The following is a 20,007-nucleotide window of genomic DNA, read 5'->3' on the forward strand; positions in this document are numbered from 1 at the left end:
TTCTTTTCCTCTCAAGGCCCACTTTATCCAGACACCATCATTCCTATGTCACAGAAAACACAGGAGGAAAAAGGGGAGGATGAGGAGGAGGATTCTGGCACTTTCATAGACTTCGAAGAAGAGGAAGACATGCGCCAATCTGTAAGTGATGGCTTTCCAACTCCAGGACCCTTGGGAGTAGTACGTGGCTAAGAGGAGGAAGTTCCAGATGCTGTCATCCTGAGTGACCCAAGGAGTCTTCTTCTCAAGCCTCTGCAAATTTGAGGCGAATGGGCAACCTCATGCTTCAAAGCCTGTAAAAGGACCCAAGAATACGTGGCATAAAGGAGAAGGATGATTACTGGTTGGCAATCCTCCTTGACCACCGTTATGAGGGGATGGTCTCAGAACTCATCCTGTCCCCACAGAGAGTGCAGAAGATAAAATCTCTTGAGGACACGTTAAAGAGGATTTTATTGAACATTTTTCCTGACTCCAGTAGGTTACAGTGTGGTGGAAAATGTTGTTTTGAGTCTTCTGTTGGTCAAGAGAGGAGCGTTGGAGAAGGCGTCTGCCTAAGTGAGGCATTTCAGTATTTTTTTAGTCCTCGCCGCCCAGGGCTGTCAGCTTCCACATCCCATCGGCAGCATCTGCATCACATGGTGGATGATTACCTTGGGGCCAAAACAGAGATGGAGAGCTTTCCAGCTGACGATCCACTGACTTACTGGGCCATGAGAATAGACCACTGGCCAGAACTTGCCCAGTATGCTATTGAGTAGCATCAAACGTGCTTTTAGAACGGGCATTCAGTGCTGCAGGAGGTTTTGTTACTGATCATAGAACGCGTCTGTCCACAGACTCCATGGACTGTTTGACTTTTGTAAAAATGAATCAGTCCTGGATTACCAGCTATGAAGCCCCTGATGCCGATATCGCTGGTTAAGTCTTTTTGGGATGTGGAATCTCTGCAGGACTTCAAGACTGCCTAGCTTTGAGGGTGTTCAATCATTTCATCTGCAAAAATGTTTTTGGTATAGGTTTCATGAGCACAATTAACACACAAAGACCATTTTTTTTCCAGCACCTGTTTGTAAGGTGCATATCATTGCAATTTTTTACAGCAAGGCCAATTCTTGCTTTCATCAAGATTACCTCTATAGGGTTATGGTTGGAAGGCACCATTGACACCCAAAGACCAATTTTAACGCACCCGTTATGTCTATCCAAAGTCAAAGTGACACCAAAATGTATCCAAAAAATCTCTAATCTTGTTCCCAGTGCACTACATTGTGGCCTCATAATACACACTGGCTCCCCCTCTGTTGCTGAGCAAAATAAAGTAAGCTTGCAGGGAAAATGTCTTTTTTTTTGGCTTTATAAATCCAATTATTGCTGCAGCAGATTCTAGACATGCTACAGATCTGCCACTTTACAGGTAGACTAAGGAAACCCCCCAGGCACTATATTGGAAGGAATTTTTCATTTTTATGCTTTCACTTTAAAAATAATAAAAAATCACTGCTCATTTAAAAATGACATTTTTCACAAACTTTTTCTTTATTGATACATGTCCCCCAGGGCAGGACCAGACCCCTATAACCATTGTTATACCCAAGTATTTGTATATAAACCTTCAAAATGGACACTTTTGATTTTTGACGTTTGGGTCCCATTGACTTTAATGGGCTTCGTTATTCGGGTCCGGACTTTCACGGTGTTTGAAAGTTCTGGTGCGAACCGAAAAGGGGTCCGTTCGGCCCATCCCTATTGGAGAATTGAGCTGTCTGTGGAGGATGCTTAAACAGCAGGTGAATATACTGGCCAGACAGACTGAAAAATATATAAATACACTTTAACCTAATTTTTTTAATACATTCTTTATTTTGTTCAAGAGAGAAGTATAATGGCACAAAAGGTTACATTTGTCTCGTGGATAGGCAGTATCAGTATTATGAAGTTGTAGGTGGGTGCAGCATGTTGCAGCCGGAATACCACATTCAGTCCCTGTGCAATGAAAGAACTTATTGAAATGATGCAGAGACAGTTCACAAATAACCCAGTGGGAAGGCAGCCCAACTCTTATGCCCTGTACACACGGTCAGACTTTCCGACGGAAAATGTGCGATCGGAGCTTGTTGTCGGAAATTCCAACTGTGTGTGGGCTCCATCGGACTTTTTCCATCGGAATTTCCGACACACAAAGTTTAAAGCTGGCTCTAAAATTTTCCGACAACAAAATCTGTTTGCTTAAATTCCATTCATGTGTAGACAATTCTGACGCACAAAGTGCCACTCATGCTCAAAATCAAGCAGAAGAGCTGCACTGGCTATAGAATTTCATTCTTCTCGGCTCGTTGTACGTCACCGCTTTCTTGACTTTCGGAATTTCCGACCAACTTTGTGTGACCGTGTGTATGCAAGACAAGTTTGAGCCAACATCCGTCGGAAAAAATCCAATGGATTTTGTTGTTGGAATGTGCAATTGTGTGTACAGGGCATAACAGTTCCAACAGCATGCAGAGAGCAGAATGCAGCTGAGCTGACAGCGTCTGTAGAGAGGGAAAGAATGCAGCCTGGCTGTCTTGTGCCCAAACAGGCAGGTGTCCAGAGAAGTTGCGAGTAAGCTTTCCTTCCTCATTAGAAACCTTTTCCTGCCGCTAGTTCTGTCCCTATCAGGCAGGGTACCTGTCTCTACTTTACCAACTTGCAAATGCATGCCAAACCTAGGAGCCAGGGCCTTAAAGTGGCTGTAAACCCAGATATCAAAAATGAAACTGAACATTTTAGCTAAATCAGCAAAGCAACACAACTCATTTATGTGCAGTCTGACAGGCATATGAGCAGTCTGTCATCTGTAATCCTCCCTACTTTGGTGCTGGAAAAAAATCCGACACATGCAGAAAATATGTGTCGCCACGCTCCTTTTCCTTTGACTGACTAAACTGCAGAAGAGACTCATGCATGAGCATGAGTGAAGGGTGCATGTCTCCTGCTGCCCCAGACTGAGTAAAAGAGTGTTTAATTTTAGGTGCTTGTAAAATATGCAGCATTTCTCCAATACATGCACCATTTTATAGTTTGTCATGTAAAAATCCAAACTGCTGTATTATTACCTCTGTATTCTCATCTCTAAGCCTAACACAGCTCTCTGGAAATCTCCAGGCCGTGGGCGGTGGAGTCATGACATCAGTGGCCCCATCTCCCATCTGTACAACCCACCTCCAAGCAAGGAGTAACATGCACGCACACTTCCAGCACCGTGCGCGCTGCTAAGCTTGCGTTACTGTGTGAGCAAGGATGTGGAGCCAGTTATGTCATTCCATAGATGCGCCCATGGACCAGAGATTTTCAGAGAGCTGTGACAGGCTTAGAGATGAGAATACAGAGGTAATAATACAGCGGTTTGGATTTTTACATTACGAACTATAAAATGTTGCATATACTGGAGAAATTATGCATATGAGGTTTACAACCACTTTAAATAGGCTCTGCCCAACCCAAGATGGCTGCCAGAGTCACATGGGGTGGAAGTATCCAATTGGATGCTTCCCCAGTGACCCAGGAAACCATAGAGGATGTTCTGCTTGACTTCCTCTCTGACTGTAGTGTTGCTGCGGCAGAGTGTCACCTGCAGTGGAAAAAGTAGTTTGCACCTGCCTACAAAGTCCTACATAGAAACATACTTAAAGTGGTTTTAAACCCCCCTGAGACATTTTTTACATGTAAATCTCATCTGAGTTGCAAAAGGGGTAGGGGTTATGAAGGGTCCTTAGAATATAGAAAGATGTGTGGACCTGAGAAGGGGAACATTGGGTAGAAGGGGGAAATAGATGGTCTTTAAGGTAGCATACTAGAGAGACCTGCAGATAGAACCTGTGTATGGTTGATGGTACCCTATAGCACCAGAATAACATTTTAAAACACGATTCTTGTATCTTGTTTGCTTTAATTAAATGATATGCAAAATAAAGGATATTATCTCTTTGGTAATTTGAAAGTAAAAGTCCAAGATCTATTACCCATTTGAGAAGGCTCTGTGTATAATCTGTAGGTGGTTGTTTTATCAGTCTGTAGGAGAGGGACAGTATGTGATCCATTGAGGGGGGGGGTCCAGGCAGAAATTCTCAAAAGGAGTAGGTGCCATGGCTGGTTCTTGAGGTTTGGGTAATGAAAGGAGAAAGTGCCTGAGTTGGATTGCTCTCCACAGTGATGGAAGAGGGGTGGTTAGTAATAGCCTGAATTTCAGGTACTGTCTTCCAGCCTTTTGAGTTCAAGCAGTGTTGAATCTTAAATTTGTTGCCAAGTAATAGAAGTTGGAAACCTTGGTACTGATTTCCTGGTGGGAAGGAGGGGTGGTAAAGAAAAGGGGAATAGAGGGGAAGTTGGATATATTTGAAATAGGTCTTCCATCATAATACCAGGTTTGGAAGGTCACCCCAATCAGAGGGTGCTGTCTTGCATATCACCTTTGCGAATGTGGCAACCAAAGCAGACCCTGTAGAGGTAGAAGAGTTCAGGTGTAATTTTGTAGTGACGTATTTATTATAACCATATGCATGGCTCTATGGTAGAGAACTGGGTCTAGGAAGCCTATTCCTCTCTGTAATTTATGTTTAGCTAGGTTACTTGCATTTTAAACCCCCTGAGACATTATGTTGCTTATTAGCACAGAAATTTTTTTTTTTAATTTGGTCTGGATTGTTTTGAGAAAGTTTCCAGGAATTTTGGAGGGTCTATAATTGAAAAAGAAAAGGCAGTGGATAAAATTCCTCCCAAACCAAGAGAAGGTGTATCTATCCCACCTCTTCATATCTTTCTTTAATGCTGTGAGGAAGGGGGGAATTTATTTTTAATGTGATCATTTTGTCCAAGGGTTGGGTGACTTTGAATCATAAATGTAATATACAAATATAAATGTAATATACAAATATACAATTTTTTGCATATTTGTCACACTTAAATGACTCAGATCATCAAACAAATTTTATTATTACACAAAGATAACCCGAGTAAATACAAAATGCAGTTTTTAAATGATGGTTTCGTTTATTAAGGCAAAAAAGTTGTTTAAACCGACTTTATGTGAAAAAGTAAGTGCCCCCTAAATCTAATAACTGGTTGTACCACCCTTGGTGGCAACAATTGAAATCAAGCGGTTGCGATAACTGGCAATGTGTCTTTTACATTGCTGTGGAGGAATTTTGGCCCACTCTTCTTTGCAGAATTGATTCAGCCACATTGGAGGGTTTTCCAGCATGAACGGCCTGTGTAAGGTCATGATACAGCATCTCAATTAGATTTAACTAGGCCACTGCAAAACCTAAATTTTGTTTTGTTTGAGCCATTTGGAGGTGGATTTGCTCTTGTGTTTTGGATCATTGTCCAGGGGCATAACCCAAGTGCGCTTGAGGTCACGAACTGATGGCTAGACATTCTCTTTTAGGATTTTCTGGTAGAGCTCAGAATTCATGGTTCCATGAATTATGGTAAGTAGTCCAGGTGCAAAGCAGCCCCAGACCATCATGCTACCACCACCATGTCTGACTGTTGGTATGATTTTCTTGTTATGAAATGCTGTATTAGTTTTATGCCAGATGTAAGGGGATGCACACCTTCCAAAAATTTAAATTTTTGTCTCATCAGTCCACAGATTATTTGCCTTGGGGATAATCAAGATGTTTTTTGGTAAATGTGAGATGAGACTTTGTGTTCTTTTTGGTCAGCAGTGGCTTTGGCCTGGGAAATCTTCCATTGGATGCCATTTGTGCCCAGTCTCTTTCTTATTGTTGAATCATGAACACTGATCTTACCTGAGGCAAGTGAGGCCTGCAGTTCTTTAGATGTTGTTCTGGGTTCTTTTATGACTTCCTGGATGAGTCGTCGCCATGCTCTTGGAGTCATTTTTTAGGCCGGCCACTTCTGGGAAGATTCACCACAATTTGTAGATAATGGCTCTCCCTGTGGTTCACTGGAGTTCAAAAAGCCTTATAAATGGCTTTGAGGCTCCAGGGAGGCTTTCCAACGCCTTAGAAATGGCTTTGAAACCCTCCCTAGACAGATACATGTACACTACTTTGTTTCTCTGTTCTTGAATTTTTTTTAGATTGTGGCATGATGTGTGGCTTTTTGTGATCTGTTAGCGTGCTTCACTTTGTCAGACAGCTTCTATTTATGTGATTTCTTGATTCAACAGGTCTGGCAGTAATCAGGCCTGGGTGTGTCAAGTAAAATTTAAATCGGCTTTCCAAAAAATTGTGGTTAATTAAAGCTCATTCATGATTCAGCATGGGAGGGGGCAATTATTTTTTCACATAGGGCCAGGCAAGTTTGAACAGTTTTTTTTCCTTAAAGCGGGGGTTCACCCACACTGCCAAAAAAAAAAAAAAGAAAATATTAAAAGCCAGCAGCTACAAATACTGCAGCTGCTGACTTTTAATACATTGCCACTTACCTGTCCCGGGGTCCAGCGATGTCGGCAGGGGACGCCGAGAACCCGCTCGGTTCTCGGCAACTGCCGATGCCATCCTAGGTGAGGGAATCAGGAAGTGAAGCGTTGCGGCTTCACTTCTCGGTTCCCTACTGCGCATGCGCGAGTCGCGCTGCGCGTCCCTAGTGGTCCCCGCTCTCTGCTGGGAGCTGTGTGTTCCCAGCAGACAGCGCGGTCGGGACAGGAAGAAGCATAGACTCCCATGGGAGTCTATGCCGGAAGTAGGTGCAAATACCTGTCTTTGACAGGTATCTGCACCCCCCTTCCCCCTGAAAGGTGCCAAATGTGACACCGGAGGGGGGGAGGGTTCCGAAAAGCGGAAGTTCCATTTTTGTGTGGAACTCCGCTTTAATAAATTAAATAATGATTTAAAAACTGCATCTCGGATTTACTTATCTTGTGTAATATTAAAATTTATTTGATGATCTGAATAATTTAAGTGTGTGAAATATGCAAAAAATAAATAAATCAGGAAGGGGGAAAACAACTGTAGTTTCATCCAACTTAAGTAGGAAACTTTATTGTAAATCATACAGGGATTTATGCCGGAGATTAATATTAAAGGCATCTGACTTTGAAGGATTTCTCTTATCAGTTGATAAGTTGCCATACTTGTCCAGGGCTCTAAGCAAGTTTGGCTAATGAAATTTCAGGGTGAGTAATAAGGAAAAGCAGGTCATATATGAACCCTAGTATTTTGTCGCCAGCGGAAGCTGTGGTCACCACCTGGGTGTTCAGGTTGCAACACATGGTACATAGTAGGGGTTCTAGTTAGAGGATGATACTTAGGGGGATAGTGGGCACCCTTGTCTCGTTGCACTACCCTGTTCACTTTAACCTAAAATTTACCACGAACTTTAGTTCTAAACCCTAACCTAACCACAAAATATAAGCTTAAACCTCAAAGTCAGCCACAATTCAGACTGCTTTTATAACAAATAGGGTCATCACTATATATCTTTGGATGCTATAGCAAAACCATTAAAGGATCCCCCCGTCTCTTTAAGTTTAATTTCAAAAGTAATTCCTACATTTATTGCTTTCAGTTGTATAGAGTTTTCAAAATATATATAAACTCCAGGTGTAATTCCAAAATGTTATTGCAGCCTGTGTAAATTACTATGAAGCCAGATTTCCCTGTGTTTCCAGGCATCACAGCAGTCACATGGTCTGCTAATTTCTATAGTTATGCCCTTGACAACAAAAATGTTAGTGTCATATTAATTACTGTATTATGCAGATACTAATTCCAATAAAACTACAATGGTGAAAATATATTACAATAAACAAATCTATGTCATAATATATTAACACATAAAATGTAATTTTTCAGATTATTGGTACCAAAAACCCTGCACTGGAATGTTTGCACTTAATGCAGCTGCTCTTCCACTTTGTAGCAGAATTTTTTTCCCCAGGTGTTCCAAAGCAATTCTAAGCATTAATGTAAGTAAAGACTAGTAAGTAAGTATAAGGCAACAGAAATGGGGTCTCCATGCAAAGTGACAGCAGGTGAGGGTTTGCAGGTCCAAGAAGAGGGTTAAGGAGTTTTATATAAGTGCTGACTATTAGGGATGGGCTATCTGTTCAAGTCGAACATGAGTTTGACTCGAACATTGGCTGTTCGCCCGTTTGCCGAACAGCGAACAATTTGGGGTGTTCGCGGCAAATTCGAAAAGCCGCGGAACACCCTTTAAAAGTCTATGGGAGAAATCTAAAGTGCTAATTTTAAAGGTTAATATGCAAGTTATTGTAATAAAAAGTGTTTGGGGACCTGGGTCCTGCCCCAGGGGACATGTATCAATGCAAAAAAAAGTTTTAAAAATGGCCGTTTTTTCGGGAGCAGTGATTTTAATAATGCTTAAAGTGAAACAATAAAAGTGAAATATTCCTTTAAATTTCGTACCTGGGGGGTGGCTATGGTATGCCTGTAAAGTAGCGCATGTTTCCTGTGTTTATAACAGTCCAAGAGCAAAATGACATTTCTAAAGGGAAAAAAGGTCATTCAAAAGTACTAACGCTAGTACCGGCTATTAATGAGTTGTCAGTCCCTACAATATACACATAAAAGTCATTGTAAAAAAAAAAAAGTGTGGCTCTTGGTAATGGATATTAAGGGGAACTCTGTGCCAAAATTTAAAAAAAAATGGCTTGGGGTTCCCCCCAAAAATCCATACCAGACCTTTCAGGTCTGGTATGGATTTTAAGGGAAACTCCGCGCCAAAATGTAAAAAAAAAATGGCGTGGGGTTCCCCCAAAAATCCACATCAGACCCTTATCCAAGCATGCAACCTGGCAGGCCGCAGGAAAAGAGGGGGGGGGGGGAGAGAGCACCCCCCCTTCCTGAACCATACCAGGCCACATGCCCTCAACATGGGGAGGATGTCCCCATGTTGATGGGGACAAGGACCTCATCCCCACAATCCTTGCCCGGTGGTTGTGGGGGTCTGCGGGTGGGGGCTTATAGGAATCTGGAAGCCCCCTTTAACAAAGGGGACGCCCAGATCCCGCCCTCCCATGTGAATTGGTAAGGGGTACAGTGTACCCCTACCATTTCACAAAAAGAAAGTGTCAAAATGTTAAAAACCCACAGAGACGGCTTGGGACAAGTCCTTTATTAAAAAAAAAAAAAAAAAAAATAAGAGATTCCAGCAATGTAATCCAATAAATCCATGCTCCTACTCCAGTGATGTAATCCAATTCTCGATCTCCAGCGATGGATGATCTCCAGTGACTCCAGCGAGGAACACGCACAGGATCCTGCCTCCACCGGAGGCATCCAGCCAATGACGCAGTGCCAGCTTGACAGCTCTTATGTAGCTGAGGGCGGGGCCACCCGTCACGTGACCCCGTCCCCCTCTGACAAGGGGGAAACACCGGGGTTTCCCAGTGACATGTACGTGTGACCCCGCCCTCTCTGATGCAATGCAGGATTCCCGTTGGATTATTAAAATTTGTTTTTTTTGTATCCCCTACTTCCCCATCCATGGGGGGGGGGGGTGGGGGGGGGAAAGGGGGCATTAAGGTTAATATACGTATATGTACAGCGTGTATACAATGACCGAGGGATTATAAAAGGATACAAAATCAAAAAGAATAAAGATCCTGAAAACAACTACGTGGGAACTACAGTATATGAAAATATGTCCAGTGGTTATGATGCTTTAAGCTGCGGCATGCAAAACCTTACTGTGATTGATTTTGTAGGAGAAAGAAGTGTGGTGCACGACAGACTGAGGAGAGAGTTCCCAACCCCAAAATGCATCCCTCAACAATCTTATCCTGATCTGACTTGACCAGAAACAGGTAGCACTTCATATAGCATCCGCTTACCGTCTCAGAAGGTAGGACCCGATCAGCTACTGATTTTCAAGATTGGACACTCAAGCATCCGTACCTTACCTTCAGCTAACTGTAGATTGCCAGTAGCTGTCTATACTTGTGGACTTCCTTAGATGCAGACTTTGACTATCAGATACACATATATTACACTCCCATAATTTGCATTTATATTTCAGTTTGTGCATTAAACTTTTCACAGCACACTTACCAGCTAACCAGACAAAAAAGGCACCAGGTTTCTGGCAGGAGGATTGGGGAGCAATAGAGGAGCAGAGGGGGAATGGGGTACAATAAAGGGACTGCTTGGATCCATGCTGATCTCACATTTTACAATGAATGAAGAAGCACATTTTACATTTCAGTGAAAGCTCTAAATGGAACAAAAATGGTTCTACTGCTAATACTCACATGAGAGCACAATCACGCTCCCACCATCCGACATTGTTGTCCCATCCTGTACCTCCACCCTCACCCCTCCTCTGTCTCCTACCCTCTTCTCCCTCCTTCTCTCCAGGCACTGGTGTCAGTATGTTTACAAACTTTACGAAACATTTAGGCCAAAACTAGGACAGGGACTCAATTTTTTTAAAAAGGGCACACATCCTCCATAGGGTATATAGAACCCCTAAATTCCTTCATGATATAGGCTTGAGATCTGATTCAACCTGTGCTAGGTGTGGTAACCCAGGCACTCTTATACATCTCTTGTGGTGATGTCCCAAACTCCAGAGATATTGGGCGGAGGTAGTTGGTACACTTAATGGGCTATTAGATGTAAATATTCTTGTTGAACCACTTACGTGTCTACTAGGCTATCTTGACTCTTCTGTTTATGTTTTTCCTATAGTAAATACTATTAGACGTGGGGTTGTGTGGTGTGGGGGTGTTTTTTTTTGGGTGGGGGGGTATTGGTAATGTTTTGCGAAATGTGTTTTCTATAATGTGTTTGTATTTTGTAAAATTGGAAACTTTGTTAAATAAAAATCTGATTTAAAGAAAAAAAAAAGGGCACACATCTGGGGACACTTTTTATCTGGGGACAGCCTCCTAAAATTGGGGACTGTCCCTAGAAACTGTGACATCTGGTCAGCCTAACCTAAATGTTACCATTTGATAATGCTCACATTTGGGGTGCTTTCATTGTTACACATCTTTGTCTATTAGATCAGGTTATAGGACATGAAGGGTTGTCAATTAGGTCAGGATAGCATTAGGATTTAGGACTACTTTAACAACATCATAAAATGTATCCAGACCTTCACTATAAATGAATAAAACTAAATTTTTAAGCATACTAGAAATACTTTAGACGTAGCATAACTCAGAAGCACTGAGCATTCCTCTTCTCTGAAATGGGTGCATGGATAATTTGCTGTGTGTCTGTGAAACAGTTCATACAGTATCTGCAATGCTCTAAAATCCTTTGATGTTACTGGACTGGCATTCTTTTTATCATTGCAGAACAATCACACATGATGTGTCATACTTCAACCACCAATTGTTTGCCAGTAAGTGAAAACTTACTGATATACTGTAGATGCAAAGCTTATAAAAAGTAATTTTCACTGTAATTTCAAGCAACTCAGGAAGCCTGTGCAAGCAGCAGGTTTAAAACCGATTAACCTGCTAACACAGCCAGGTTTAAATTGAGTAACCTGATTCACATGCACAGCATCTGGAGCTGATAAGTAGAGGGAGAAAATGGTAAATTATACGATGGATGATGTATAGTGGCGTCGCTATGAGGGTGCGGACTGCACCCAGGTGAAATCCGCCAGAAGGGTGACACCCAGGGCCAGATTGCCTACGCCACTGTCACTAACACGGCAGGGCAGAGAGCAGGAGGCAGAACACTTTTAAACAAAGAGACACAGCAGCACTGAAAAGAGGGCAGGGGCGAGAGCTGCCAGAGTTAACTTTCAAGTTAACCAGCAGGTGATTGGTTGCTAGATGGTCCTAGCAACCAATCACCAGCTTGTCAATATGAAAAATTAACTCCTGCAGCTGCTGCCCTCTATTCAGTGCTGATGAGTCCCCCATTCTGCATGTCCCAGTTAAGTAAGAAGCGCCAGAGCTGCGGAGGTTGTGTAATGTGAAGGAGGATGAATAGCTGCAAGGGGCTGTGTAATGTAAAGAGGTCCAGAGGTGCAAGGGCTGTGTAATGTAAAGAGGTCCAGAGGTGCAGGGGCTGTGTAATGCAAAGGGGTCCAGAGGTGCAGGAGCTGTGTAATGCAAAGGGGGCCAGAGGTTCAGGGGGTGTGTATAGTAAAGAGGGCTGTGTAATGTAAAGAGGTCCAGAGGTACAAGGGCTGTGTATTGTATAGGGGTCCAGAAGTGTAGGGGCTGTGTAATGTGCAAGGAGCTGTGCCAGAGGTGCTAAGCGCTGTGTAATGTAAAGAGGTCCAGAGGTACAGGGGCTGTGTATTGTGTAGGGGTCCAGAGGTGCAGGGGATGTGTAATGTGCAAGGGGCTGTGTAATGTAAAAAGGTCCAGAGGTGCAGGGGCTATGTAATGTATAGGGGTCCAGAAGTGTAGGGGCTGTGTAATGTGCAAGGAGCTGTGCCAGAGGTGCTAAGCGCTGTGTAATGTAAAGAGGTCCAGAGGTACAGGGGCTGTGTATTGTGTAGGGGTCCAGAGGTGCAGGGGATGTGTAATGTGCAAGGGGCTGTGTAATGTAAAAAGGTCCAGAGGTGCAGGGGCTATGTAATGTATAGGGGTCCAGAAGTGTAGGGGCTGTGTAATGTGCAAGGAGCTGTGCCAGAGGTGCTAAGCGCTGTGTAATGTAAAGAGGTCCAGAGGTACAGGGGCTGTGTATTGTGTAGGGGTCCAGAGGTGCAGGGGATGTGTAATGTGCAAGGGGCTGTGTAATGTAAAAAGGTCCAGAGGTGCAGGGGCTATGTAATGTATGAGGATCCAGAGGTGCAAAGTAATGTAAAGGAGTCAGAGCTGCAGGGGCTGTGTAATGTAAAGAGGGCCAGAGGTGCAGGGGGCTGTGTAATGCAAAAGAGTGCCAGAGGTGTATGAGGCTGTTTAATGTAAAGGGGTGCCAGAGGCGCAAGGGGCTGTGTAATGTGCAGGGAACTGACTGTGTAATGTAAAGAGGTCCATAGGTGCAGATGATGTGTAATGTAAAGGGGGTAAGAGGTTCAGGGGGCTGTGTAATGTAAAGGGGGTCACAGGTGCAGGGGGCTGTGTAATGTAAATGGGGCCAGAGGTGCAAGGAGCTGTGTAATGTGCAGGGGGCTGTGTAATTTAATTAGGTTCAGAGGTGCAGGGGGCTGTGTAATGTAAAGGGGGCCAGAGATGCAGGGGCTGTGTAATATAAAGGGGGCCCAGAGGTGGAGGGGCTGTGTAATCTAAAGGGGTAATTGTTTGTGTGAAAGGTGCGCTGACTGTATGATTTTAAAAACGAAATAAATGTGAAAAAATGGGTATATATATATATATATATATATATATATATATATATATATATTAAAAAAAAAGCACAATAAATGTTGTAGCCCAATGTGAACACAATACATGAATTAAAGCAATTAAAAACAACAGGTTGAATAGTCTACATAAAAATTACCTGTAACCGATAGGGATAAACAAATATCTGAAGATATTGCAACTGAACACAACGTGTATATGCTTTGGAAAAAAAGACAGACAAGGGAGTAAACAGATGAACAGGCTCTCTCTAATTTTGAAAAGTCAATGTGAAAGCAAATCCAATTCAAAAAAATTAATAAGCTGAATTGAGAACAGGAGTCCCAAATCAAACAGATACCGATCCCAAGGTGTATGGACACTTGAATGTGAAAAACACCACTGTGCGCAAAGGTAATAAAATTGGCTGCTTACCAGACCGACAAAGGTCACAGAGCGTGTGTGCTGAGCCACAGCTTAGGGATACAATCCTCTGTCCACCAAATCGTGGAGATTCACGAAGGACAACAGCTCCCAGCAGACCCTGATGGATTGGTGAGTGTGACTACTCATCTGTGGCTGATGAAATGGGTTCCTCTATACGAGGGCTTGAGTAGATCCCCAATTAACAGCTCACGATGGATTGTGAAAAAAATCAAGAGGTGGACTATTAGTGCATTATCTTTTGATAAAATCAATTAATTTAAGGTGCACTTGCAAAAATTTGTTAAAAAATGGTAATGGCACAGCCGCTTGCACTGCGGTTCGTGCTCCTTGATGTTACAACTGGCTTCTTTTGACATATTTCCCCTAAGTAGGCATCAACTGGGATTGGAGATTTGTGTAATGTAAAGGGTCCAGAGGTGCAGGGGGCTGTGTAATATGAAGGGGTGCCAGAGGTGCAGAGGGGTGTGTAATGTAAAGGGTCCAGAGATGCAGGGGGCTGTGTAATGTAAAGGGGTGTCAGGGGTGCAGGGGGCTGTGTAATGTAAAGGGGCCAGAGGTATAGGGGCTGTGTAATGTAAGGGGGATCAGGGGTGCAGGAGGTTGTATAATGTAAGGAGGGTCAGAGGTGCAGGGAGCTGTGTAATGTAAAGGGGTGCCAGAGGTGCAGGGGGCTGTGTAATGTAAAGGGGTGCCAGAGGTGCGGGGGTTGTCATGTGAAGGAGTCCTGCATGCTGCATCCTTTGTGCACTTTAAGAAAAAATATTATTGGGGGGGTGACACCCACCCTAATGATGCCACTGGTAATGTCCATTTGCAAGTGGGGTTTGGATTTAAAAAGAATGTGGATTGTCATATAGAAATAGGAATTATCTGCACTTCGATCAAAAACAAGAAACTTTCAGTGCAAACTTTTTCACCTGCAAATGGGAAAAGATGATTGGCTACTGAAAAAATGTTGTCCATTTAATAGACAAACTGTAGTGATACTAGACAATGTGCCATGTCAGCACAGAGTACCAGGATTTCATAGAAATTGCCAAGTATGTCACGTTATAGAAGAATAATGTGTATTTTGTAGACAGGGAAAGACAGGGAGACATGCATACCAAATCCGACTGATCTAGGCAACATCAGGTGTTGGGTGCATGGGGGTGTCTAAGCCATGCTTATTGCTATACAGAGGAAAATGAGGAGATGGAAGATATGGTGATACCACCTCTTTATTTTGACTAAAGAGGCACACATCAGAAGCCAAGAAAAGGTGCATGGATCCAGGTTTTGGAGGATCCCCTGTATGTTGTAACAGCTTGCTACAGTGCTTTAGTAAGGCCAACCAGCAGACAGTCATATTTTTCCTCTTTATGCAGGACCTCCTCATACCTACAACCTCAAACCTGAGGTACACACTGATGCAGAGGCAGTAGAAACACCTGCTTTGGGTGCTGAAGCAGGATGTGGTCACAGCTGATGATGTGGTCCTGCCATGTAACTGCTATTCCTGTGTAATCTCTGGGGCATGACTGGTAAGTTTGACAGGCAGGTTTCACTCTGTGTGGAAGTAGCATGACAGCAGTTCCTGTATGAATGAAGCTTGAAAATACTGGATAAAGGCTTCAATCATAAATTAATATTAAAAAATATTATTGCGATGTAGTTTACTCTTGGTGTTTTTAGCATTTGTATGTAGAACTTTTTTAGCGCTAGCTCATTTTGTTTGATCATGTTTGCAGCACTGTATTAAAAAAGGAGACAAGACTGCAGATTTAATAAAATACCTTGCTGTTTGACCATGTTCGCTAAAACTAAACCCTATCAGTATAGGCAGCACCCCTATTGTGCCATGCCTACATTAGATAAACCACACCCACCTTCTGTGGCAGTGCACTTCAACATTATTCCCCCTGTATGGTTATTCAAGGGTCAGAAGGTGGCAACCACAGGCTGTCAGTCATTTCTACCCCCTGTGCCCTCCCAGCTCCTGTATGTGTGGATTTTCAGGCATGATTCTACCATCTTAAGGCATCTTTGCCCAAGCCACCCATGTTTATGGTGGTGGTGGTGGTGGTGGGGGGGGGGGGCAAACTTTAATGGCTCCAGGTTATGGTGAAAAAAATTGTAATCTGATAAGGTTTTCCAACCTGTCGAATTACTATTCCTCCTCTTAATTACTATTCCTTCTTTGAAGAAGCTCAGTTCAGAGGATTAGAACACATTTTAATAGCTTCCCCTAGAGAACCTTGTTCTGGAACATAGAACCAGCACTGGAAGATTCCTTCTTCATCTATTAAACAAAGCATTCAGCATAGTGAAGCTTTGCACCTTGCACACAGAAGACGTAAAGATAGGGCAACCATTACATTTTCCTGATAATAACATATGAGTTATATATGTGTTCCTTGCAGAAGAAGGGTATAAATAGGGTCTATATTATGCAACAATCACCTGCCATCTGCCCTTTGCAGTCTTCTTGCAAATGTTATATGGGATTACTTTATTGTTTAGCAACCTTATATTGTATGTAGCACCCTTGTCCTAAACAGGGCTGCTAATAAATCTAGTTGTGCTAGGTGGTAACTAGCCTGGCTAATTTGTAGTCTTTGATCCACTGGTTTCTGTCCTAAGCTTGAGTTTAATTTGTGGTCTCTCTCTTCTGTCAATAGGTGGCACTGTTGTCTTTGGCATTAGGATGATAATTACAGTGAATTCAGGTTATGAGGTAATATGTTGTCTCAGCCAATTAGCAGGAGTTTCCTTTGGCCGCTTTGTATGCTAGGATAAGCTATTTATTTGGAAGAAGTGGGGCGATCAGGTTTTTTTCCACCCGGGCTGGGGAGTGTGGAGCAGCAGCAGAGGGTTAGGCCTGAAGCCTGAGGCCTAACCACGTGTGTAGAGGCTCAGCCTGAGGGGAGCCTGATCATTGCCGAAGGTAAAGGAGAAGCAGTGGCCAGAGGGACGACCACTCCTGTTGCCGGAGGCAAGTGTAAAAGGGATGGAGTTCTGAAGGAGTACCAGAGTAGACACTTCACTATCTGGGGACAGTGAAGTAGGTGGGAAAGCTTCAGTAGAGACTCATCCAAGAGTACAGCGGGTAGCTGTTCGTAAAGCTCGAAGGAGTACAGCAGGTAGTTATAAGTAAAGCTTGAAGAGAAATACAGTGGGTAGCTGTGAGTCAAGCCTGAGAGATCCAGCGGGTAGCTGTGAGTTCAGGAACCCAGCGGGTAGTGTGGGTGAAGCTTGAAGTGTACAGTGGGTAGCTGTGAGTTGAGCTTGAGGGATCCAGCAGGTAGCTGAGCCTAAGAAGTCCATTGGGATACTGCGAGCTGAGCTTGAAGAATACCGTGGGTAGCTGTTAGAGAAGCTTGAGAAGTCCAGCAGAGTCCAGCAAGTAGCTGGGAGCTAAACTTGAAGATCTACAGTGGGATACTGTGAGTGAGGTTGTTGCCATAGGAGACAGCAGTTGCTACAAGATACAGATCACTGCATTCAGCTTAAAGGCCCTTTTCTGTAATGCTGTCTGCCTAGTTCTATTTTTGGTCTGCGGAGTCTGCCCAGTTGCTATTGCATTGCCTAAGGGTGTCCTGTGCCCTAACGCTCTCTCCCCCTGTTCCTGTTAAGATAAATAAAAACTCTTTACTCATTTTTTAAAAGTGATGGGCGCCCATCTTTTCATCTTTCACTTCACCCACCATGCCTAGTAACCTGCACCTTGAGAAGGAATGTCAGCTCTCTCTGACTCTGGGGGTCATCATCAGGCCCTTAGAGGTCGGGGAGACTGTTACATGTATATTACAGCATTCTAGGTAAAATAGGCAAATCATATTTATTGTGCCCATATACTCAACATGCTATTTAAGTTGAAAAAAAAACGTATTATATAAACCTGTATAGGTATTATATGTATCTAAAGCATTTGAGCAATGAAAATCATTAACATTAGTTTATAAATCATACCAATTTCCAGTGTCACGTCCATAAGTGCTACAGGCAGGAATAAGCATTTCCCAGTCTTCTCTACTCCAGTGCCCAGACTGCAACATTGTAACTCTGTGTAGTAAGTAACAAGGTAGGAGGCAACAGGGGTTGATCTATGTCAGTCATTTATGAGCATAGCCAAGAAAGTCACAGACACCAGTATTTTCATTACTGTTTCATCTTTGAACCAGCATCTCAGTCCAGGAAATAGATGCTAACCCTAGAGCAGGGATATGCAATTAGTGGACCTTCAGCTGTTGCAGAACTACAAGTCCCATGAGGCATAGCAAAACTCTGACAGCCACAAGCATTACACCCAGAGGCAGAGGCATGATGGGACTTGTAGTTTTGCAACAGCTGGAGGTCTGCTAATTGCATATCCCTGCCCTAGAGGATGTCTAAGTAAAGATGGTTTCTCCTTGCTTCTTTGCCGTTAGGTAAGGGGAGTCTGCAACCTTGTCAGGGACGGCAAGTTCAAATGCAGTCATGGGGGGGGGGGGGGGGGGGCGTGCAACAGACCCACCTGCATCCAAACAGACCACACTGTGGGAGGTAGCCATTCAAAAATGGCAGAATGGATAGGTCAGCTCTAGGCAGAGTTATCTGTGCTAAAGCAGACAGGAATAATTCCCTGAGGGGAGAACATTGATTGCACCTATGTGGAGAAAAAGAATGTTGCCTCAAAGGTGGCATAAGTGGGCAAGGTGACCCATGGCCAGGTCTGTTGATCTGGACCATCTCCAGAGAGACCGCCCACTGCTAGTAGTGGGTCAGCAAAGTAGAACAACTCCCTGTCCAAGAATCCGAGTCCCTGACTTGACTGAAGGAAAACTTAAGCGTAGACCTCAAATGAAACCCATCTATGTACTGGAAGAGTATAACTAGGTGGAGACTCAGAGACAGAATCCAGTTGTTGTCCCCTAATAGAGGCAATGCAGAAATGGTGATGGCCAAGTTCCATGGAAAGATTTAAAGAGGAAGTAAACCCTGGTGGGTTTTACTTCCTCTTTTTTTCCCTGCAAAGGTAAAGCATAATGGGCTACTATGCATCGCATAGTAGCCCATTATGTGTCACTTAGATGACACAGAAGCCTGCGCTGTCGCCGTTGTCCCCATAAGCAGGGAGCTTCCATCTTAGCCCCTCTTCCTTCCGGGGCTGCGAACTGGCCGGAGTCGCGTGACGTCACTCCTGTGCATGTGCGCAGGAGCCACCAGTCACGGCATGACCCCTAATAGAAACGGCACGATGTGGAGGTTTAGGAGATATTTCAAACACCTCCAGGTAAGCCTTAATATAGGCTTACCTGTAGGTAAAAGTTGTTGTACAGGGTGTACAACCACTTTAAACTATTACCAGAAAGCAAGAAACTACTGAGACAATGGACCTGTCTCACCCTGAGGTATGGTATACTGTACCTCAGCGTATAGTTCCCTCATGACTCATTCCCCACTGACCGCCCTGCTCCAGACCATGCTTCTGCTGTGGAGCCCCCAGGCCATCATCTTCTGATGTGCCTGCAGACAGAGACGCACACCACTTGCTGCCGGAGATAGAGCCCAGACTAAACCCTTGAGATGCTTCCAGAGATCCAGCATAGGAGACCCCCTAAATGCTTCTCACAGGATTGCTTTTTTTCGTCTGTTAGCTTGTCAGGGACAAGTGGGGTGGAGTGCAGCAGAGTGTCCCTTTACTTGTCATTTGCAGATGTACAGTAGGTGCAGGCTCCTTTAACTCTGTCTCCCACAATCCTCACGGCTCTCACAAGTCCTTGGGCCCCTGTACTTTCCCAATGGGTATAAATATCCCTCTGGTGCTCAGAGAGACAGCACCTGCTGAGACCGCAGTGAATGGGCATGTGAGCTGTCACCGGGTGACTGGTTCCCCTATGCTAATCCTGATGTGTGGGCTGCCTGGTTTCATCTTTGAATGCATTTGAATGCCACCAAACTGGGCTTTAGCATGGGGTGGAGCTACAAGCAGTACAGACCGTAATAAAAATAGTTTTTTAATACACAATGGAGCCATACATCAAAACCAGACAAAGTGTTATATGTACTTGCCATCCTCGGGGAATTCAAATAGGATTCTTTATGTTTTGATGATAGTAGTGCTAGAGTATAAAACCCTATTGAGTGGTTATCCACACAGAATGGTAGAATTTATTGGGGTGTTCCCTGACAGGCCAACACATCTTTTTACTGAATCCACTGTAAGTGACCCCTCCAGGTTTTGTTGGGCTTCTGAGGCTCTTTGCAGTGAAGGGTTTATATTTAACTCAGCTATTACCTGGTGGTGCGTGGCATGCATTTTCATGCTTATTTCTACTTGTTTTTCAGTAGCCCAATCTTGTGTTAATGGGCTC

The sequence above is a fragment of the Aquarana catesbeiana genome, linkage group LG01 (genome assembly GCF_042186555.1).
Source record: "Aquarana catesbeiana isolate 2022-GZ linkage group LG01, ASM4218655v1, whole genome shotgun sequence".
NCBI classification, from domain to species: Eukaryota; Metazoa; Chordata; class Amphibia; order Anura; family Ranidae; genus Aquarana; species Aquarana catesbeiana.